Genomic DNA, 23,732 nt, shown 5'->3' with positions numbered 1-23,732 from the left:
ACCATTATTAGGGCGTCGGGCAAGGGAAGGTGCAGGTTGGAAACCTGCACCCACGTTTGCAGCCTGGGCTCTCTGCAGAAGACAGGAATCCAGGGCTTTGCCGTCGTCATAGCAACTAGTAGTTCCGCGGTCCCCTGCCCCCCCGCCCCCCCATCTTCTAACTCTTTCTACTTCCCCCGCCGTCTGGGCTGAGTTGTCGCTTATCTCGCGAGATTTGAGCGCAGCGCTGAACAGCACAGCGGTGATCTCACCCGAGACTTGGGGAGGGACGGTGGGAGGGAGCGAAGGAGGGGAAGAAATGGGGCGGGCGAGCGGGGAGGGAAGGGGAGGGGAAGGGCGAGTGCGGCGCTGCCACCGCCGGCAACTTTGTGAGCGAGTTCACTGTGTGCGTGAGCAAGTGAGCGAAAGTCAGAGCGCCGCTGAGTCCCCGGGAGGAGGGTCCCCGGGGAGGGCCAGGTCTGGGCTTCAAAGGCCGTCCCCCCCTCCACCCCGGCCCCCCACAAGCCGCTCCATCCGTGGCTCCCTCCCCATTTCCTTCCCCACCAACCCTCCCGGGCCTTCTCGCCCCCCGTCTTGCAGTTACCTGTCCCCTCCCCCGCACTTGGCACGCACTTCCCCTTTCCCCAGCGTCCACCTCGGACCTCCCCCCGCACCAGCCACTCCGCACTCACTTTCCGCACCGGCCGCCCCCTCGGCTCTTTCTTTTGGCGGGGGGGTAGGCGGGCGGGATGGGGGGCGCTGGACCTCGGAGGCGGCGCGAGCGGGGCCCCGAGCGCCCAAACAATAGTTGATGCCCAGGGATTTGGGGGGTGCATCTCCCCCCCCCCCCCGATTACGCCGAGAGCGCAGTCCCCCGCCGGCTTTTCTCCAGCCTGCATTCCGGGTCCCCTTCGGATCAAGGCTCGGGAGTTGGGCTGATTGCGCCTCCACCTCCCCGATCCCCGCCCCGCCGCCCTCTCCGCGCGGCGCCCGACCCGGCCTCGCAGCCTGCTGTTATCCGCAGAGGAGGCGGCGAGTGAGCGCGCGCCGACCGTCTACACGGTTTCTCTCTCTTTTTTCCCCCCAGGGAGAGCGCGCGGCGGACGCGCCCGGACGCGCGGCGGCACCGGGAGGCCGGGCCGAGCGGTAAGTGGCTCCGGCACCCGGAATTCGGGGAGGGGAGTTGGGGGGGGGTGCAAGACTCTTGACAGCCCCTACCCCATTTCTGGCTAGGACGCGGGTCCGGGGCACGGAGCAGTACACCGGGAGGCCGGTCAAAGTTTTTAATTTCCGATTTGGTGGCGTGCTGATAGCGCAACCCGGCGGGGGCGAGTCCGAGCTGCACCGCGCCCGGCGCGCGCGCGCGCGCGCACCTCGGAATCTGAATCTGCACAACTCTCCGCCAGGCGCCTGTGCTAGAGGCCAGGAGACCCGCGCCCCGGTCGGGGCGGCTGCGCCCACTCAGCCGCTCTCGTTTCCACCCGGCTGACCCTTCCCCTTCAGTCACCTGGGTGAGCGCTTTGCATGCTGTGCTGGAGGGACAGGCCGAGAGGTTTGATCGTGAGAAAGGGGGTAGAGCAGCTCGGTGCCCGTGGGTGGTTCATTTCTCTCCCAGGGGTCTGGTGGGGAGCGAAATCCTAGGATGCTCTAACCTGCTTTTCTTGGAGCAAGTAAACCACGAGAGGGCTGAGGCGTTGTGAAGGTACTGCAAAAAAGAACTTTTTCTTCTTTGCCCCATCTGTTTCCAACTTCGATCTTGACCTTAAAAGAAATTTGCCAAGCTCCCTATCGCTCCACGGCATTTCTAGGTGGACAAGTAATCTTGTTGGGCAGGTTGAAATTTCATCGGTTCACCATTTGGAGAACATAGAGACGAGGAAAGTGCCTCACTTTCAAGGAAGATGTTTAAATGAGTTGTTGGTATTCGTTTTGAAGAGAAGCAAAGCTAATGGACCCTAGGATGCATTTATCTTACAAATTTTATTTTTCTTGACGGGTATTTTAGAGGCAGCACTCAGTGAAATTCTTGCTACCTGCTAAACGATTACATTTGTAAACTGGGAGCCTGTGATGCGATGCAAATTTTAGAGTAGAGGTGTCGACTTTCATCAGGTTCCAGGTCTGTCTGGATGAATTGGGGTTGGCGTTTCCTCTATAAAGCAAACCTTTCATGTTGAAACTCTGACTCAGACTCTTAGAGCCATTGTTTTTATACTCGTACTCTGTGGGAGTTAAGTGTCAACTTTCTCTCATTTTCTCATATGGAATATTCATCCCAGGCAAAGATTCTCTCACTTAATATTTTGGAAAAGTACAGGATAAAGTCCTGTAGAATCATTGCCTGCACCCAGTTTAGTAACAGTATTAATTTTCTGTATAATCCGGATTTAATGACCTTCACTTTCCTCTTTTTCATTTTTTCCAGAGCTACAATTAAGCCACCTTTACCAGAATTAAAAAAAAAAAAATCTGATGGAAATAATATAGAACAGTGGTAACAGGAGTAGTCTCAAATAAAAGGTTTTCTTAAAGGAGTTTATGGTCACTGAAGTGTCTATTAGATGATGTGCCAATTCTTAAGGAGAAAATTAATGTTAAAATATTTTTCCCATGAAATAAATTATTTATACTTAGGCATTAGCAATTAACAGTGCATTTAAAATGCTTTGGGTGATGATTTGCACATAAATGGTTAGGAGCAAAATAAGAGATTTTGAGGGGTGAATGGTATTTGTGGCTGTTAACTTATTTTCTTATCCTATTATGCTTAAGTAAAGGACTCCTGAAGTTGACTATATTATTATTGTCTAGTTGAGTGAGAGAACAAGTTTGGCAGGTGGCTCAAGACAGTCAGCAGGTGTTGCTGTTAGCTTTTCTGTGGTTGCTGGTACTGCTCCTTGAGTTTGAAATTGCTGTTCTGGTGCAGTGAACTTTTTAGATCTGAAGTGTCAGGCAGTATTAATTGTGACTTCATCATAGGATTCTGTGATGAGGTTGATGAACTCCTAGTAATAATTGCAATACTAATTGCAAAGCAGCTCACTCAATTTTATAGTAGGAGTCTTTTAACTCTGTCCTTTCACTGTGATTTCCTGGTTTTCTTACTTTGCTTTTGCATTGAATTAGATGTGTAATTTTGGTGTAGGTCTCTCCACCCCTATCCCTGGCCACATCTTGAATTTTTTTAAAAACAACTATTGAGAAATACCTTTTAGTAACTTTATTGAAGCCATAGATTGAAGATTGCTGGAGATGAGCGATTTTGCAGAGACTTTGAAGGATCTTGGTTGACTGTGAGTTGGGCCATGTATCTGTTCTATCAGTTAGAGTTTTTCAGTGAATGGCTGTTTTCTCTCTTTGAGCTGTGAAACAGGAGCATGAGGAGAGGCGGAGCATGTTTAAGAGTACAGATCCTCTCAATCTTTGCAATTTAGGGGAATGTATGTAGTGATTGACGATAACATGAATATATGCTGCCTATTGGTCCTCACTGTCCTGCCATCATTTCTATTGGTCCATGTCAGTGTACATATGAAGTATACCTAGCCCGAAGATCTTCAGGTGACATTGCAGATTTGAGCCTTTTGGTAAACTGATGAAATTGGACTTTCTCTAAAGAAGACAGACTAACTTATCCCCATAACATAGAGCTTTGTTGTTCAGTTGCTAAGTCTTGAGTAGAGCTAGTCCTCTGATATAGAATGCATCTTTCTTCTTTTCAACTCAGATCACAGAATTTTATATTTCCAGTTCAGAAAAAAAAATTAATCTCCATAATATCACTGTATTCCTAATCTTTCGAGGTTTGTAGTAAGTCAGACAGTATTTATTGAGTGCCTCTGTCTGGGAGGCATGCTGTTGAGTTCTGTGATTCCAGTGGTGGGTAAAACTGTGTTCTGGGGCTCAAGAAACAGTGCAGTGGGGTGTTTGTAGTGACCTTCCCTGGTTTGATGTTCTGATACCCTGAGACCCCTATAAAAGTGTTGCATAGCTGGCAATTATTTTTGAATTATAACATATTTGAATTAATTTTGGAAATAATGGGGCCCAGTATTTGTGTTTAGGCTTCCCTAGTGGCTCAGACAGTAAAGCGTCTGCCTACAATGTGGGAGACCTGGGTTCGATCCCTGGTTCGGGAAGATCCTCTAGAGAAGGAAATGGCAACCCACTCTAGTATTCTTGCCTGGGAAATCCCATGGACAGAGGAACCTGGTGGGCTATAGTCCATGGGGTCGCAAGAACGTTTGGGTTTCAAATTTTCTAGCTACGGGATATTAAAAAGTAATCAAACATTTTCCTGAATTATCTTTCTGAAAAAATTTTTTTCCCGCAGTGAAGCTTCATCTCTTTGCTGCAGAAATTATTGAGAATATGTGTATGAAAGAAACTTGTAAACCATAGTTTTATTTGCAATCACATGTTCTTACTTTCTGACGAACAGATTCGTAGATTGTTAGAAGGGATTTTGAGCGTAAATCATTTAGCCCTTCTCCATTCTCCAGATGAGGAAACAAGCCCAGAAAGTTGAAGTGATTTTTTTGAAGAGTATAGGAGAACTAGTCAGTGATCACGCAGTGACTGGAAGACAGGTCTTCAGATTCAACTGTATTCTTTTGTTTGCTGTTGTTTGCCACTTCCCCCGCTCTTAGAGTCTATCATGTTAAAATTTATTTACTACTTTTTCCCTCCACTCAAGCATTCAGTATTTATTAAATGTCTAAAATGAGAAGAACCAAAACTTAATGAGACAAAATGTACATGAAGGTTGGAAAGCCATGAAACACTGCATTGATGTAGTGTTCGGTAACTAAGCTTTGCTGCTACTGCTGCTGAGTCGCTTCAGTCATGTCTGACTCTGTGCAACCCCATAGACGGCAGCCCACCAGGCTCCCCCATCCCTGGGATTCTCCAGGCAAGAACACTGGAGTGGGTTGCCATTTCCTTCTCCATTGCATGAAAGTGAAAAGTGGAAGTGAAGTTGCTCAGTCGTGTCCAACTCTCAGCGACCCCATGGACTGCAGCCACCAGGCTCCTCCATCCATAGGAGTTTCCAGGCAAGAGTACTGGAGTGGGGTTACTCAAATTACGAAGTTGTGGAGAAAGAAATTATGAGTTAGTAAAAAATATTTTCATCATAGCGCCTGTAGTTTTTTTTTTTTTTTCTAACTCAGAGGATAATATACTTGTATACACTTTAGAGAAGCCAGATTTATTTTGTAGTTGACCATTTTTTCCTTAAACTCATTTTTCATTTGTAAAAAAGTTGTTGTGCCCCCCTTATTTTTGTAACCATGGCAACTTCAGGCCTTGTCTCTCAGCTACAGGTAAGGGTTATTGGGAGGTGAGGCTACGGAGGATTTGTTAGGTGGAGGTATAATTGCACATAAAACAGGAAAATGTTGTAGAAGCTTCCTGTTGAAAATGTGAGTGATATATATATAGCCCCACCCAACTTCCATTGGGGTAATCTGAGCCAGGAGAGAAGAAACATCCCTGCCACTGGGGTGACTGCCCTTTTGATGAGGAACTCTCCCTTCCCCCAGGAGGGTAAAGAGTTGTGTTACTGCTTCATCGCTCACACAAAAATTTGTATCTGTTCCACATTCAGGGCTATTTAAAATAGGGGTGTTCCATTATCACTTGAGATTGACAATCTAACAACTTTCTATCTATTGCACTTGTACTATTTGGGTCTGGGAAATAAATTGGCCTCATTGGATTTTTTTTTTTTTTTTTCTATGCTTAGCTAATTGAAAGAAAAAGAAAAAAAAGCCAAACAAAACCCACACACTTCTATAGCACTTTGTTTTTGAAGGGTTTTATACAGACTAGGTTAATTATTCTGAGATGATAGCTCAGATTCGTTCGGTGGGTTTTTGATGAGCACTGGAGCGAGTCGTAGAAACATGGAAAAGATCCCCTTTACCTTGGATCTCTTAAACACAGATGGTTTGAGTGAGGATGAATAACACAAGTGTGACTGGGCTTGTGATCACCTGGGTAAGAGAATGCATAGGGACTATCTTTTGAGGTTAGGGACTGGTCCACATCCACTTTCTCCTTTTATTTCTGCCTGGGAGGAGTGATGTAACTCTAGCTGTGAAGAGGACGTGAGTGTTTTCTTGAGGATCTAGGGAGATGACACCAAATGACACGGAGGAACGTCAGGGGCTTCTTTCGTTGGACTTTAGTCAACAGCAGTGCCTTGGGGCGGGGAGTGCCACAGAGGCAGGCGAAGCTGTTTCTCGGTCTCTGCAGGTTGGGATGAGAATTTTCAGCCTTTGGCTTCCTAATTTGTTACTTGTCATGTTGCACCAAGTTCTCCCTCTAATTAGAATTGTAGTATGCCTAACTTTAAACTGTGGGAAACGGGCAATTACATAATGTTAGATTTCCCTTTTTTTTTTTCAGTTCAGGAGAGGCATGGGGAGAATGTTTGCTTGTTGGAGAATGCTGACCTGGAGATGGAGAGTTACTGATTTGCACAAACACAGGGGTCACTTAGAGGCGACTGGAGCTGACTGACCAGCCAGCCGTGGTGGCCACTGGCTTCCTTTTTTTCTTTCTCCTCCCCTAGAGTAGGTCCAGGTTAAATGATTTTCAGAGACACGAGGGTGAATTTTGGTTATGCTTCTTTTCTCTATTTTTTTCCAGAAAGCCTTTTACCAAAGCTGTAAGTATAGTCTATAGTCATTGATTGTTCTTTTGCCACTTAACGTCTTGCTCCCTTTTAGAATGAGGTCCAGACTTCTCAGAATGAAGCTGTTAAGTAAAAAGCAAAGGGCTGTGTGCTGAATGACCACATTCCTATAGTCAAGACTCGACTCTGATCAGTATCATTTATGTTGGCGCCTATATTATTTTTTTCTAATTCATTTTTTGATATTCTCAATTATTTGCCTAGCTAGGAATTATAGTTTGATATATTCTGAGATCTTTGCATTTCCTTTTATAGTCTTAGTTCTCACAGTTGACTGACTGTTGGTCTTTGTAAGTTTCTTTTCATTTTTTGATGCTTTCAGAGAAACAACTGATGACTAAACTGTGATGTTTCATGTTTTTAAGAACAGAGGGTACTTACATGGAGATACTTATAGGAAGTATATATAATTATACATTAATAGAATATTGTAAAATTTTCACCCAGTTTGGCTAACTCTGATTCCTTGTTTCACCTATCCATACTTAGGGAAATAAATAGAAAGGAGTATTTTCCATATTTTTGCAAGAAATGTAAATATGTGACTTGTGAGAACCATACTGCCTTTTCTTTCAGAGACTGAAAACAAGTTGTTCTTCCTCTTGAAATGAGGGCTAGTGTGTAGTCGATTTAACTCCTCCCTTTCCCTTGACCATACTTCTGGCTGCCCCAACGAAGACCTCAGAAGCTTCTGCCAATATATTTTGCTAGAGTCTAATTCCTGAGTAGCTGGAATTTCACGTGTAAAGAGAGTGTGCTCTGTGTGCATATATATGTTTGGGATGGGGTTTGACTCCTGGCTCAGAATGTGCCCTTGGGAAACCCGTTAGGAGGCTTAAGACTGAATGTGGTTCCTGACCCTCATCTCTTTTCTGGTTAGAGAAGTGCCTGTGATTCTTCCAAGAGCCTCAGTGTTACTTTATTTATTTATTTTAATTAGGATCTTAGCACTGATATTTTGCAATAGGAAATGGGGTATAATAATTGCATGACAAAATAATGTTTCAGTAGGTACCTGATAGGTTTTGGAGAGCTATAGGATGCACAGAAAAGGCTTATTAAGAGAGCGTCAACCTAATAATCACTTTCAATGGGATTGTTCTGAAGGCTGTCTTCAAGGGAGCATTTAAAAATAGTGATTTTTCTAGGGTTTGGATCAGGTGTGTAGGGGAGGGTGGTGGCTCGCAGTGGGCTGTGGGGTATTTCTCTGGGTGGATGGGTGGTTTGAAGAAACTCAACAGGTGATTCTTTTATGCTCCCCCCCACTCAGTTGAGACCACAATGACTTTTCTATCATGTTTGGATTTATACTTGACGTAAGGTGCATATGGAAACTTCAGTTTGGATGAGTATAGGAGAGCCTCCGATCATGTGTACTGTCCCCTTGGTTGAAAAAGACAACTTGGAAGAAATTTGGAAATGACTGCCAGCAGCTGAAAGGATCAGGCTGCTTAGAACTCCTGCAGTGGGGCTAGAACAAGTAAATCCAATTTGGTGGTTGCCTGTGGCACTTACTTTGATTACTGGGGTAAAGAACACATAGCCTAAAATTTACCATCTCAGCTGTTGTTAAGAATACAGTTTAGTCATGTTAAGTATATTCATGTTATTGTGAAACAGAAGTTCCGACTGCTTTCATCTCACAAATTGGAAACTATACCCCCTACACAACTTCTCCTTTCCCTTCCCCCTTCCCTGGCAATCACCGGTGTACTTTCTGTTTCTGTGAATTTGACCTTTCTAGATACCTCATGTAAGTGGTATCGTATCTTTTTGTGACTGGTTTATTTCTCTTAGCATAGTGTCCTCCAGGTTCACTCCCGTTGCCATGCGGTAGGATTTCCTTCCCTTTTAAGGCTGAATAATATTGTGCTTTGTGCTCAGGCGTGTCCAACTCTTTGTGACCCTGTGGACTGTAGCCCACCAGGCTCCTCTCTCCATGGGGATTCTCCAGGCAAGAATACTGGAGTGGGTTGCCATGCCCGCCTCTAGGGAATCTTCCCAACCCAGGGATCTAACCCAGCTCTCTTGCATTGCAGGCGGATTCTTTACCATCTGAGCCACCAGGGAAGCCCCAAAATACCAGAGTGGGCCATCCTTTCTCCAGGGATCTTTGTGACCCAGGAATCGAACTGGGGTCTCCTGCATTGCAGGTGGATTCTTTACCAGCTGAGCCACCGCCAGCTGAGCCACCAGGGAATATTACATTCTATGTGTGTATCACTTTGTTTACCCGTCCATTCATAGGTGTACACTTGGGTTGCTTCTACCTCTTGGCTATTGTGAATAGTGCTGCTATGAACAGGATGCTATGAACTGAGACCCTGTTCTCAGTTCCTTTGGCTATATACTCAAAAGTGGGATTTCTGTATGATATAATCGTTCTATTTTTAATTTTTTTGAGTAACCTCCGTAACTCATTTGTACTCATTTTCATAGCGGTTATACCATCTTACACCCCCACCAGCAGCGTTTCAGTGTTATTGCCCTTCTTTGCCAACACTTGTTATTTTGTTATTATTTTTTGATAGTAGCCATTCTGATGGGCAGGAAGTAATGTCTCACCGTGGTTCTCATTTGCATTTCTCTATTGATAACATGCGCTTGTTGGCCATTTGCATATCATCTTTGTAGAAATGTCATAAGTCCACTCATTTTTTGATTAGGTTATTTGAGTTTTTGTTGTTGAGTTGTAGGAGTTCTTTATATATTCTGAATATTAGCCCCTTTCAGGTGCATGATTTGCACATATTATCTCCCCTTTCGTACACCTCCTTTTTACTATGTTGTGTCAGTTAATGCATGAGAGTTTACAATTTTGATGTAATCCCATCAAAAAGCAATCCCTTTTGCTTTTAGCATCGTATCCAAGAAGTCATTGCCAAGTCCAACATCATGGAGTTTTCTGTGTTTTTGTCTAGAAGTTTTTTAGTTGTACTTCTTACATCTCAGTCTTTAATCCATTTTGAGTTAATTTTTATATATAGTGTAAGAAGAGGATCTGACTTCCTTCTTTTGTGTGCAGATACCAGGTTTTCTCAGCTGAATATGTTGAAGAGACTGTGCTTTTCCCTTTCAGTGGTCTTACTATCCTTGTCGAAGGCCAGTTGGCCACATTCTTGGTGGTTTATTTCCGGACTGACTTCTGTTTCATTCATCTATTTGTCTGTCTCTGTGGTACCAGGGCTTCCCTCATAGCTCAGCTGGTAAAGAATCTACCTGTAATGCAGGAGACCCAGGTTCAATTCCTGGGTCAGGAAGATCCTCTGGAGAAGGAAATGGCTATTACTCACTCCAGTATTCTTTCTTGGAGAATCCCCTGGACAGAGGAGCCTGGCAGACTACAATCCATGAGATCGCAAGAGTTGGATATAACTTAGCGACTAAACCACCATGTCAGTACCACTTTTAGCTTTTTAGATTAGTTTTGTAACATATATTGAAGTCAGGAAGTTTGAGTGATACTTATTTTTAACTTACACTGTTGTAGGTGTTGAGAAATAGAGATGTAATAGAGAAATTGAGAAAACAATTCAAAGAATTCTTCATTTTTTGGGAGGAGACGAGACCCACTTGAAGAATTAAGTAAGATGATTTAAATGGTAGAATGTAGGTGAGGCTGTCAACTGGCAACTAGTATAATAAGACCTATAGTCTAGCACTTCCTAGTTTACAAAGTGTTTTCACAGATATTGAGTCCTATGATTTGGGAAAGCTTCAAAAAGGTGATGAACCTTGAATTGATCTTGAATATTGAATGTGTTACCTCAATGGATATAAATACTCAAACCATCTGTGTCAGTTCTAGCATTGTGCTAAAGAAAATTACCGTCAGAGTCTTTTTAATGAAAGCCTCTGATAGTAATCTCATGATTTTCAAAGGGGGTCAGTTATTATGAGACCTTTCACTATGTGGTATTTTTTTCATTGACACTCTTTTGGCTTTCCCATTCCAGTCCAGTAATTGCTGATTTTCCGTATCTGCTCAACGAATAGCAGTGGGCCACACAAAAATAGAATACTTAGCCACAGTATTGTTATATTTTCTAGGATGTACAAAGAACATAAAATTAACCTGGCTGAGTTGTATAGGCTGAATTGATGGAGAGAGACTGGACCCAGAACAGCAAACTCAGTGGCTACTTGAATAATTTAGGCTACACAAGACATACTTTCTCACCTTCTTAATAAAAGTATAAGGATATTTTGGATAAGTGTATTCCTTGAGAGGACAATTGGTAGAATTTCTATGGGAAAGATGTACTATGCTTGCATATACAAGGCAAGGCATTGTTTGGGTATCCCAAGTGGTGCTAGTGGTAAAGAACCTGCCTGCCAGTACAAGGGACATAAAAGACGCGGGTTTGATCCCTGGGCCGGGAAGATCCTCTGGAGGAGATCATGACAGCCCACTCCAGTACTGCCTGGAGAGTCCCATGGACAGAGGAGCCTGGCAGGCTACAGTACACAGGGTTGCAAAGAGTTGAGCACAACTGAAGTGACTTAGCATGCACTCATGCACGCACCAGGTACTGTTTAGTGGTGACCAAATTAATCTTAAGTCTGCATGGGTGGGTCTGGAAGGAGTAATTTACTTACTAATTAATTCGTAAGTATTTATTGACTCCTACTACATGCCAGGTCTTCTCCTGTGGCTCAGCTGGTAAAGAATCCATCTGCAATGCTGGAGACCTGGGTTCTATCCTTGGGTTGGGAAGATCCCCTGGCAAAAGGAAAGGCTACCCACTCCAGTATTCTGGCCTAGAGAATTCCATGGACTGTATAGTCCATGGGGTTGCAAAGAGTCGGACATGACTGGACAACTTTCACTCACTCATTCACTCACATGCCAGGGGCTAGTGGGTGCTTCTAGTGGAAAAAGGATGCAAGCTCCTGCCCTCATGTGGCTGATAATCTTCCAGTGATTGATGTGGTCCTTCTCAGTGATCCAGTCCTCTCATCTGATTGGATTTTTCCTTTTTGCCAAAAGCCACCTGTTTTACTTTTGATGCAAAACAATTGTAGCTGTTTATTATGAAAATAGTCCTACATTAAATATTCTTTGTGTGGAGGAAGAAAAAACACTAGACAGTTCTGCCTCTTGGTTTCCAAGGAGATCTGTCTTGGCTAAATTTATTTTATCAAGTGCTTTTCTAAGTAACAGAACTAAAGGAAACAGGCTTTAATGAATTTTGCTTAAGGTTTTCCTGAGGACCCAGGAAATCAAATCTTGTTTTTTTCCCCCTACTTCCAAGCCCACTCCAAGGAAATCTAAACACTTAGTTTTGGCTACTTCTAGATTTTTCCACTAATTGTCAGATCTTTAAAGAGTTACATACCCGTTTTGGGCTTCCCCTGTAGCTCAGTCAGTAAAGAATCTGCCTGCAATTCGGGAGACCTGGGTTTGGTTCCTGGGTCGGGAAGTTCCCCTGGAGAAGGAAATGGCAATCCACTCCAATATTCTTGCCTGGGGAATCCCATGGACAGAGGACCCTGGCAGGCTATAGTCCTTGGGGTTGCAAGAGTCAAACACGACGTAGCGACTGAACTACTATACACCTTTTGGGTCTTCAGTCATTTGTTCATTCATTTAACAAATCTTCATTGTTCATTTATTACGAACCAGGTAACCATTTCATTTGTAGTAGGAAAGTTGAGGGTTGAATTAAACTTCCTTTGAGATCAAATGTTAAAATTCTGTGAATGCATTATTATGTGAAAGTGAAGCTGCTCAGTCATGTCCGACTCTTTGTGACCACATGGACTGTAGCCTACCAGGCTCCTCCATCCATGGGATTTTACAGGCAAGAATACTGGAGTGGGGTGCCATTTTCTTCTCCGGGGGGATCTTCCTGACCCAGGGATCAAACCTGGGTCTCCCGCATTATAGGCAGACGCTTTACCATCTGAGCCGCCAGGGAAGACTGTATTATTATGAGTTAGTGAGATTAGGGCTTTTTTGCAGATAATAGACATATTTTTGAAAGAGCTAACGAGAAATTTAGCATTTTTGTTTTTAACTCAAACATTTTAGTGAGAAAATGCTATAATGGTGAATAATTTTAGTATTAGTTTCACTCTGAAAATAATCAACATTTTAACTCGGCTGAGAGTCTGTCTTCATCATTTTGGCAAGAGACAATTCGGAAGCTAGTCTTTCTGATGTTACTGGTAACACACTAGAAAGTTAATTCCAGTTTCAGATGACTGGTGTAGTGCCAGTGTGTAGAGATTTAGGAACGCTTAGCACCTCTTCTCTTAGGTGCTCACTTCTGAGTCTTTTGGAGCCCTTGTCGCTTTTGAGTGAGGTGGTCTTGAGATAAGGTGGCATCATGTCACTGAACGCAGAAGATTCACGCAGGTCTCCTGACCAGTGCTGCAGTAATAAGCTGGCAGTTGCTCTTGCTGCCAGATCTATAGTATTCAGATAACCTAGTGTGAGATTTCATGGCTTTATACAATGATGTTTTCGTTTTAATTTGTTGTTAGAAATGCAGCATAGGATTGATTGTGTGTTATAAAATTGAGTTTGTGTGTGTGTGCGTGCTTTGCTGTGTCCAACCCTTTGCGACTTAATGGACTGTAGCCTGCCAGGCTCCTCTGTCTGTGGAACTTTTCAGGCAAGAGTGCTGGAGTGAGTTGCCATGCCCTCCTCCAGGGGATCTTCCCAACACAGGGATCGAACCCGATAAGATTGAGTTATGTGGATTAAAATTTAAGAGTTTTCCCTCATGTGGATTGTTGGCTATTATAAATCTGGTCTCCATCTTACCGAAGAACATTGGAAGATTTGTGTCACCCTGGCACTGTGAGTTTGGCCATTTTCCCTTCAGTTACTAATCAGCAATGTTCAATGAACACCTTCTAGATGGCAGATACTGTTCTCATCCCAGAATATAAGGGAAGCCACTAGAGGGTTTTGTCCAAAGGGATTTGATCTGACATATTTTTAAGAGACAGAACGCTGATGTGTAGAGAATGGAATGAGGGGTGGGGGCAAAGGTGGAGACAGGGAGAAGGTCTAGGAGGGACCTAGGTGAGATACGATGGTGCAGTAGCAGAGGCGATGAGAGGTGGCTGGATTTTGGACTCATCTCAGGTGAGGCTAACATGGTTTGGTTCACAGAAGGGTGAATGATGTGGAGTGAGAGAAAGAGCGGAGTCAAGGGCAACACCAAGTTTTGGGGCCTGAGCATTGGAATAATGGAGGTGCCATGTATTGAAATGGGGAAGGCTGGAGGAGCAGGTTTGGGTGGGGAGCTGAGTGGTACGTATTGGGTATGAGATAGTGTGGACCAAGACAAGTTGGCAGCTGGGCAGGCCTGTTAATCCTCACAAGTTTCACTTTTCTCTTCGGTGTGAAAAAGGGAAAGTGTTTGCCCGTCTCAGAATTCTTGAGATCAAATGAGAGAAAAAAAGAAGCTCAGACTGCTGAAGTAATGTCCTTTCGTGGTGGTATTATTTCTGGAAAGTAGACTGGTTACCATCTTATATACTTTGGGGAACTACTTATGTCATAGGCCAGAATGTAATTGGGGAAAGTTGGCATTTTCCCTCCGGAGGCTGGCTTTCTCTGTGGATAGGTGGAAAAGCATTCTCTTTGATCCTGTGATTCCTGATCCTTTGATCCTGTGATTCCTGATACTTTGATCCTGTGATCTCCGATCCTTTGATCCTGTGATCGCTTTGATTCTGTGATTCCTGAGCAGCTTTTTGGAGAACTTGGTGTCAGGGGGCTTCATTTTGTGTAGAGCTGTTGGGGTGGTAAGTGGGCGTGTAGTGCCAGCCTTGCCCCTGAGTTAACAGAGCTTTCTGCAAAAGTGACTTTACTTTATATGTGGGAGGATGTTGTAGTGGAAAAGAACCCCAGCTCTTTCCTTTCTCAAAGTCTTTATTGTTTTATGCTTTCTATAACTTTGAACAGTTAGTAAATTGGGTCTAATAGACCCGATTTATAAGGGGGACCATTCTCTGTGTTTCTTTCAGAATGCCTGTTTATGTAATCATATATTTTTGGTTGCTTAACATTTTCTTACAGTCAGGTGAAATATGTTAAATGTATATTTGAATACACTGAATTAAAATTTGTTTAGGATCTAAGTAAAAGTGTTGAACATGGCTCGTGCTGAAGCCCCAATCCTTTGGCCACCTGATTGGAATAACCAGCTCATTGGAAAAGACTTTGTGCTGGGAAAGATTGAAGGCAGAAGGCGAAGAGGGTGACAGAGGATGAGATTGTTGGATGGCATCATTGATTCAATGGACATGAACTTGGGCAAACTTTGGGAGTTTGGGAGGGATTCCCATTGGAGAGGGACTCTCTCCATTCGGGGGATGGTGAGGGACAGGGAAGCCTGGTGTGTTGCAGTCCATGGGGGTCTCAAGGAGATACAACTTGGGGACTGAGCAACAGCAACAAAAAGACCATCAGTCGTATATTTCAATGAGAGGTATCCTGAATGTATTACGCATCTTTCTTTAGAGGTAGTAGTAAATAGTGGTAGGTTTGAAGTACAGTATTTGCTGATAATTGATATTTTCCCAACAGTTAGGATGTTGTTTAGGAACATCTTCATTTGAGAGATATGATGGTGGTTCTTGGTTCTTTTGATCCATAAGGCAGTTTGAGCAGTAACGCTACTGCTGTTTCTTCACTGCCCTCCTGGTTTACACACTTCATTTGGCATCAGCGGTGTGTGCTTGTAAAGCCATTTTAAAAGAGTGCCTTTGAAAGCCTGACACATGTAGCGAATATAACTTGATGAGTAACTGACAGTCTTTGGGAACTTGGTCTAAGAAATATTCTAGGTGTTCAATAGAAAGGGAGCAGTAATGGGTTTAACAGTGAAGCAAGGCATCAGGCGAAAGAGAAGAGTGAAAAAGCTGGTTTAAAACTCAACATTCAAAAAGCTAAGATCATGGCATCCATCCCATCACTTCATGGCAAATAGTTGGGGAAAAAGTGGAAACTGATGGGTTTTATTTTCTTAGGCTCTAGAATCACTGCGGACAGTGAAATTAAAAGATGCTTGCGCCTTGGAAGAAAAGCTATGACACACTTAGTCTATTAATGAGCAGACATCACTTTGGCAACAAATATCTGTTATAGTCAAAGCTATGGTTTTTTCCCAGTTGTCATGTTCTGATGTAAGAGTTGGTCCATAAGGAAGGCTGAGAGCCAAAGAATTGATGCTTTTGAACTATGGTGCTGGAGAAGACAAGGAGATCAAACCAGTCAGTCCTAAAGGAAATCAAATTGGAAGGACTGCTGCTGAAGCTGAAACTCCAATATTTTGCCTACCTGCTGCGAAGAGCCAACTCACTGGAAAAGACCCTGATGCTGGGAAAGATTGAGGGCAGGAGGAGAAGACAGAGGTTGAAATGGTTGGATGGCATGGTTCAATGGACATGAGTTTGAGCCATCTCCCGGAGATAGTGGAGGACAGGGAAGCCTGGCGTGCTACAGTCCATGGGGTTGCAAAGAGGTGGACATGACCTCGTGACTGAACAGCCAAGGCATCGGGACAAACACTGTTTTTCGGTAGGTACTGTGGAGGCAGAGATTATTTGGGTAGTTCTCTGGTTATCTTTCAAGCAAGAGGACATCTCTCCATGTTAGAGTTTTTATCAGGTCTTCAGATTTATAACATAAATTGACGCATCTGCTCAATAATTGTTATGTAATCTTTTTGCTTTTCCTTGCATCTGCTTACTATACATTATTTGATTTAGCGTCTAAGAAACTGAACTATAGGTATTCAGTACAGAATCACTTGACATCATTGTCTCATAAAACCTTCAGTCTTTGTCTTTCCTTTTGAAGTACATTTTAGAAAGCTTGGACTTCCCTGGTAGCTCAGATGGTAAAGCGTCTGTCTATGATGCGGGAGACCCGGGTTCGATCCCTGGGTTGGGAAGATCCCTTGGAGAAGGAAATGGCAGTCCACTCTAGTACTGTTGCCTGGAAAATCCCATGGACAGAGGAGCCTGGTAGGCTACAGTCCATGGGGTTGCAAAGAGTCGGACACTACCGAGCGACTTCACATTCATGTTAGAAAGCTTAGATCAATTGTAAGAAATAATTTAAATAGTATTTGTATATTTAGTTCTGTATCTTTTCCATGCTTAATTTTTTTCTCCTAGAAGGAACATGACTTCCTTAAGACTTTCTCAGAACTTTTGGGATTTCCAAATCGTATATAATGGCTTTTTATTTGGACCCTAGTTTCAAAATCATTTTTACTGGGGAGATAATCTCTAAGCTTCTAAAGTCACAGTACCTATGTATGCACTACTAAGGGTTTTTTTTTTTTTTTTTTAATAACCTTTATTGTGTTATAATTCACTTACTGTACAGTTTCCCCACTTGAAGTGTACAGGTTAGTCAGTAATTCGTAAGGTAACCCCCACTGTAAACAACTTGAGAGGCTCTTTCTCACCCCGGAAGAAGCTCTAGCCCCATTTCTCCACAGTCCCACCCACCTCTCCGCGCATCCCTAGGCTGCCACTAACATGCTGTCCATTTTTCTAGATGTGCCTCTTCCGGACATTTTCTGTCACCAACGTGTAGTCCCACGTGCCTGGCTGCTTTCACCTCGCTTTATCAAAGCTCTTTAACTTTGGTGGCAATGGTACAGATTTCAGATCTACAGAAACGACAGCCTGTGCTGGGACCAGGGAAAATAGCAAACCCTCCCTTAGCTGTGTGTGTTTGTGGAGTGAGGAGTGAACTTTGATGTTTCTGTAAACAAAGCCGCCCTGTGCTAATTCACCACTGTGCTCACTGCTCTCCATTCCCTGCCTCTGCCTGACCGCTGCCTGCTTCTTTCATGACTTTTTCTGATACCTCTTAGAAGTCATCTTGGATTCTTGCCTTTCTTTTACCTTGGGTCTGGTCCAGGACCAAGCCTTGCCTTGCCTTTTTCCCCCCTTTTGAACTGTTTTCTACTTCTCCTTTTTGTTTTATTGCCACCATCTTATGCAGACCCTTGACCTTTTTTAAAAAATTAATTTATTTTGGCCACAGTACACGCATGCGGGTTGTTCCCCAGCGAGGGATTGAACCCGCAAACCCTGCGCTGGAAGCACAGAATATTAACCAGTAGACTGCCAGGAAGTCCCTCAGGCCCTTGACTTTTATACCTGGGTGGCTGTAGCAGGCTCCTTTCTGACCGGCTTGACTCTTGCTGCCCTAGACTCCCGGCATCTTGCCTGATTATTCTTTCTAATGGACCATTCAGGTACACGTGCCACCCTGGAGGAATTTAAGTGGTTCCAGTACATCAAACATATACTGTCCTGCCTGCTTTATGACCTTTCTATTGGGTCGCTCCTTCCCTGTTCATCTGATTTCTTTGCCCTCTCCAGGACTCTGTCTCTGCCTTCACACACGGGACCTCTACCTTCTCCACTTCCCGGCTACCCTGACTTCCTTTGAGCCTTTGTCACTTTCGATTTTAGTTCCATTCAATTCACAAGGTAGGTGAAATCAGTGTGCTGAGGTGACTTAGCATGCAGGTTTATTTACCCATAGCTTTATCTCTACCCGATCCCTGCATATCTTGCCCCTCACCATTATCTTACCCTCCTGTCCCCTCAGGCAGTTCTACCCTCTGAACTCTTCTACCCTCTGAACAGTTTTATCTGCAGTTTTCTCGTTCTTCAGAGCCACCTCCTTCCTTGCTGTCTGTCTGGTTGCTGTTACCTTGCTGTCTCCCTTGTCTGGAATGCTGCTCTACTGTACTGTATATTTAACGAGCTTACAGTTTAATTATTAACGCATACACCCAGAGAAGACTCAGGAGGAGTCATCCCTGTCTCAGGGATTCAAAATGAGTCATAGGGTAGGGGGAGATTTACCCTTGTCTTCTCAGACCCCAGACAGTGGAACAGTGAGTCAATACAGGTGTTTGAATGAGTATCAGAAAAGACTCCTAGTTCCTAGTGGAACTGCGTGCAAGTGGGCCAGGCTGTCTGTACACCGTTGCGTGTGTAGGTGGGATCATTCAGGATAGGGTCATTGTAAAGGCTTTCACACATTTCACAGGGGCTCAGTGAGATGCATGTTCTCAGTCTCCCTTGAGGATCAGAGCCATCTGGACAGCATTTTAAGTGCATGGATTCTCAGCCTTTGGAAAGTTCAGATTGAGTTGTGAAGCCAGTCTTGGAAACCTTTGAGGTAGATAACAGCTTTAGGCCTAAGAGCCAACAAGTGTTGCATCTGTTGACCAAATTTTTATTGAATGCACGCATTGTATGGCAGTGTAAAATTGTGAGTTTTGCTTTTATCGGACATTGGGTCAAGGGACGTGTGCAGACAGACACTGAAAAACACTGCCTTCTCAGGTAAGTGTAGATTCTTTGAAGATAGGGACCATTTCTCATTTTGTTTGTTTATATGTCCCAGTGGAATGGGCCCATTGAGATTCATTCTTAGGTGGTAAACGGATTCACCTGCTGTTTACTGATTTACTCCCCTGTTGTAAAATTTGTTATATTCTTTTAACCAATAGTTTCCATTCAGCTTAACTCTTCTGATGAAAAGGAACCCCTCTGTTCCCAGTTGCATCATGGCAGGTTCAGCCTTTTGATTTTGTTGCATCCCAGTAATGCAATTTACATTGTCTACCATTTATTGAGTACCCAGTGTGCCAGACACTTCATGTCACACTATTGCTAATCTTCATAACAAGCCTACAAGATAGATATTAGGACTCTGAGTGGGAGCCAAGATGTTGAGTTCTTGTTACAGAATTTTTTCCTACACATATCAACAGACACCGCAGCATCCACTGAACTGAGGAATTGTCTTGTATAGTCATCTTTTGGGACCAGGTCGTTGTAGTCATGATTTGGCTGTGTGAGTAATAAGTATTTTATTGTTGGAATGCTAGAAAGCCTGTCTGCATGTAATAGGGTTGCTGTGACCATCACTCTGTGAGTTAAACTTGTAATTTGTTTTAAACACTGTGCCCCGCTGATGATGGAATCTGCCTACCCCTGTCTCTGATGAAAGGCTGGTTTTTCTCGTGTAATTAAAAAAAAAAAAATCACGTAGTTTTGGCTGTGCTGGGTCTTTATTGCTGCGTGGGCTTCTTGTGCTGAGTGGGGGCTACTCTCTAGTTTTGGGGTGCAGGCTTCTCATTGTGGTGGCTGCCGTTGTTGTGGGGCGTGGGTTCTAAGTGCGCAGGCTTCAGTGGTTGTGGCATGTGGGCTCAGTAGTTATGGGGCTCAGGCTCAGTTGCTCCATGGCCTGTGGGATCTTCCCGGACCAGGGATCAAACCCATCTCCTACATTGGCAGGCGGATTCTTAACCCCTGGACCACCAGGGAATCCCCGCTGGTGTAATTTTTAAGTATGGTAGGTAGTTTATAGTTTATCATTCATCTGTGGTAGAGAGTCAGGGATAGTTCTTTGTATCTTAAGCAGTGGTCTGGGTTTCCTCGAATTGGCATGTGACCCATTTGGTGGCCTCTTTCCCTGTATCCATTGGAGGACGTTAGCCTGTCGAGGGCACCTCCACAGTGCTCCTTTAACAGTGGTTATGAATATCTCCAAGGCTTCCCTGGTGGCTCAGAGGGTAAAGCGTCTACCCGCAATATGGGAGACGGGGGTTCGATCCCTGGGTTGGGAAGATCCCCTGGAGAAGGAAATGGCACCCCGCTCCAGTACTCTTGCCTGGAAAATCCCATAGACTGAGAAGCCTGGTAGGCTACAGACCACGGGGTGGCAAAGAGTCGGACGTGACTGAGCGACTCACTTCACTTCATGAATATCTTTAGCTGAAATCTGCCCACGAACTGGTTTTATGGTGGGTTCTTTACTGATTCCATATCATTTTATCCTCTTGGAATTCCTTTGAGGTAGGTATGATCAATATTTAACAAATGATGAAGCTGGAGCTTAGAATGTTTAAATAACTTGTATTGTTTGAGACTTTCCTCTGTTTGCACTTTTCTAAGTGACTCGGGCTTGGTTTACATAGGAGTTACACCATTTCTTTCCATTTCTCTCACTTCCTCCTATTGCTTCATCAAGAAAACTTGGGTGGTGCATGAGTGAACTTTTAGCAGTTGAAAAAGAGCGAGTATCTCCAACTCCTGTCCAAATTCTCTCCCTTCTAGTGGAGTCAAGATAATAGTTGTCATTGAATATTCTCTCTTTGGACAGTTCCCTGAGATGTGAGAAGCCACCTCACAAGGGCCTCCCACCTGCCAGAGAAGTTGCAGGCTCAGGGTTCCTTCTATGTCTAGTACAAGTTTCTGGAGGAAATGTAAATATTTGGGTTGTGGTGAAATAAATATAAATCTGCCCAGAGTTTGTAATCACACATGATTTTTTTTTCTAGTTAGAAGACTTTCACTTTACTTCCCAACTTGAAGGCATGACCAGAAAAAGTGAGAAATATATTTTCTGGGTGAAATGCTTTCATTCCCATCTTTCAGCATGAGTTCTGCTGGGAAGTCATCATCCTGTCATTGACTTCCGCCTGTTTCCCTAAAATTATCATGCTATCATCACGTCAGCATCTGTTTTGTTTTGAAATAAGTGTCCTTTAAGAGGCTGGAGACATATTACAAATACATAGATTAAAGAGAGGTTAATGGAACGGAAGTTAATTGAAAATACAGAAACAGATGTACGATCAATCTTAGCAATCAAGTGTGTTTCTGAGAAACACACGTTCAATTGATCAAACAATTGAAGTCACTAGTAGAAGTTAATTTAGTTAACTTAGGTCATGGTGAAAGGGGGGAACATTTTCACTGCCCTGCTATAACTTTTCTGTTGAGTTGTGGGCTTTGTATGTTTATTGAATCCAACATACCTTTAAACTTTGTGTTCAGGTCATTTCTCCAAACTAAATATTTGATATTTCTCTTTCATGTTAAATCAGTCTGCAAGATTTTCTGCTTTGGTTTATTTGATAAGGATTTGGGGTGGTATAATAAGGTGGTTGGGGTGGGTTTATCTTAATCCCCTGTTTGCTTTTGTATTTAGGCTTGTTATTTAATCTTAAGGCCAAAGATTCATTTTAAAGAGTGTTATTGAGCTTTGGTTCTACCAGGGCCATAATATGCTTACCAAGTGGATCACAGAGCTCCAAGGTTGTTTATTGAAGTCGGTTTCTGGTGCTCTGATTCATAGCAGGATGCCCAAGGATCTTAGGTCTGTTCACCATCCCCGTCTTGGTTTACCGCTGCTGCAGTGAATCACCTGCAGTCGTTCCCCTTGTCTTCAGGTTACAGACTTCTCATGCTTAACCACTTTGACTTTAACCACCTTTAAAATAATGATACACAACTGCAGTAATCGAAGTTCACTAAGGACGTGTCGCATTCACACCTTGATTTGCTCACCATCAGTTGACAGAGTCTGTTTCTAACTATTACCCAAATATTCACCATTCACTCCACGACTGCTGCTTGAGCTTTTTTTGTGTCAGGCACCTGCCGTGGACAGGCACTGTGGTGAGTGTTATGCAAATAACTTATCAGTCCTGTTCTCAAGATGCTGCCAGTTTGTTGGGGAGCTCAGAAAGAATAAAAGAAAATGTCCAGCAGGAGACGAAGGAAATCATTTCAATGCGTAGTCTTCCTTTTTTATTTTGAAAGCTTAGTAGAAAATTGGGAGAGTACAAGAAAGTTTGAAGCAGAGGAAAGTCATCCATCATTCTGCCACCCAGAAATAACCACCGTTAACTTTTTCTTGGTCCCTATCTTTTAAAAAGTGGCTTCTGAAAACAAGTAAAACAGATTTTTCCAGTAAAAGAGGACTTTGGGGTGCAGTTTGATGGGGAGTAGGAAAAGAGGCTTTGGGAAAACCACAGGATTTCCCGCGTTGGGGCTGTGACATGGAACAACACAGCAGCCTTGGAGAGGGGTGTCTGGGAGTCCTCATGAAGAAAACACTGGGGAGCAAAATCAGAGCTGCTTTGACCTTAAATTTCTTTTTGAATGGTTTCCAGGTACAAGCGTGTTGGGTTCTGACATTTTGTAAGGTGGTAGTTTGCATTCCAGAATCTTTTCTCCTAACATTTTCATTTTAATCTGTTCTACACCTGGCAAGCCTAGATAACATATTCAAAAGCAGAGACATTACTTTGCCGACTAAGGTCCGTCTAGTCAAGGCTATGGTTTTTCTAGTAGTCATGTTTGGATGCGAGAGTTGGACTGTGAAAAAGGCTGAGCGCCAAAGAATTGATGCTTTTGAACTGTGGCGTTGGAGAAGACTCTTGAGAGTCCCTTGGACTGCAAGGAGATCCAACCAGTCCATTCTAAAGGAGATCAGCCCTGGGATTTCTTTGGAGGGAATGATGCTAAAGCTGAAACTCCAGTACTTTGGCCACCTCATGCGAAGAGTTGGCTCATTGGAAAAGACTCTGATGCTGGGAGGGATGGGGGGTAGGAGGAGAAGGGATGACAGAGGATGAGATGGCTGGATGGCATCACTGACTCGATGGACGTTGAGTCTGAGTGAACTCCGGGAGTTGGTGATGGACAAGGAGGCCTGGGGTGATGCGATTCATGGGGTTGCAAAGAGTCGGACACGACTGAGCAACTGAACTGAACACCCGGCAAGGCAGAACCTACTCTCTAGGACGGGATGTGAGAGATGATTTACAAATTACAGTGTGTCCACTGCCTGCCCAGGGTTTAAGGCTGAGAGAGTGTATAACAGGAGAAGCAAAGAAAGAAACAGTGTTCTTTTCCAGGGTCATTTATGTAGTAGGTCTTCTTTTGGATATGTTGTCTCATTAAATTTCCTAGTTAAGGTTTGAGGAAGGAGTTTTCCTCATTTTTATAGTTGAGATTTAGAAAATTCAGAGGCTCAGGCGCTGGTCTGTGATCCACAGTGTTTCATAGTAAGTGGCAGTGGTTCATATAGTCTTTGGGAGCGGATATTGGGTTCCATCCTACCAGTGTGACCACTGGTAATTTCTCAACCTCTTCCTTTTTTTTCCCCCCTACTTTTATTTGCATATATATATATATTTTAGTGTCATTTACTTCCCAGGCCATAAGTTCTTGTTTCTTTGGGGATATCTTTCTC

The 23,732-nt window shown here is 43.7% G+C and overlaps 1 protein-coding gene across 6 annotated transcripts in view; it reads left to right on the top strand.

Moving 5' to 3' along the window:
- The first annotated feature begins 762 nt into the window (after positions 1 to 762).
- The window catches only part of SIPA1L1 (signal induced proliferation associated 1 like 1), a 381,195-nt gene continuing 358,225 nt past the window's right edge, over positions 763 to 23,732 (top strand). For 5 of the 6 annotated variants that reach the window (XM_040226163.1, XM_040226162.1, XM_040226164.1 and 2 more), the window contains exon 1: positions 763 to 1,125. The gene's annotated coding sequence lies outside the window, so the exon portion shown is untranslated. Of the gene's footprint in view, positions 1,126 to 1,362; positions 1,491 to 23,732 lie in introns of those variants that run through there. The other variant, XM_040226159.1, reaches the window with a different exon arrangement.

The sequence above is a fragment of the Oryx dammah genome, unplaced genomic scaffold (genome assembly GCF_014754425.2).
Source record: "Oryx dammah isolate SB20612 unplaced genomic scaffold, SCBI_Odam_1.1 HiC_scaffold_26, whole genome shotgun sequence".
NCBI lineage: Eukaryota > Metazoa > Chordata > Mammalia > Artiodactyla > Bovidae > Oryx > Oryx dammah.
Note: the sequence above shows the minus strand (reverse complement) of the source record. Positions and strands in the feature narration are given on the sequence as shown.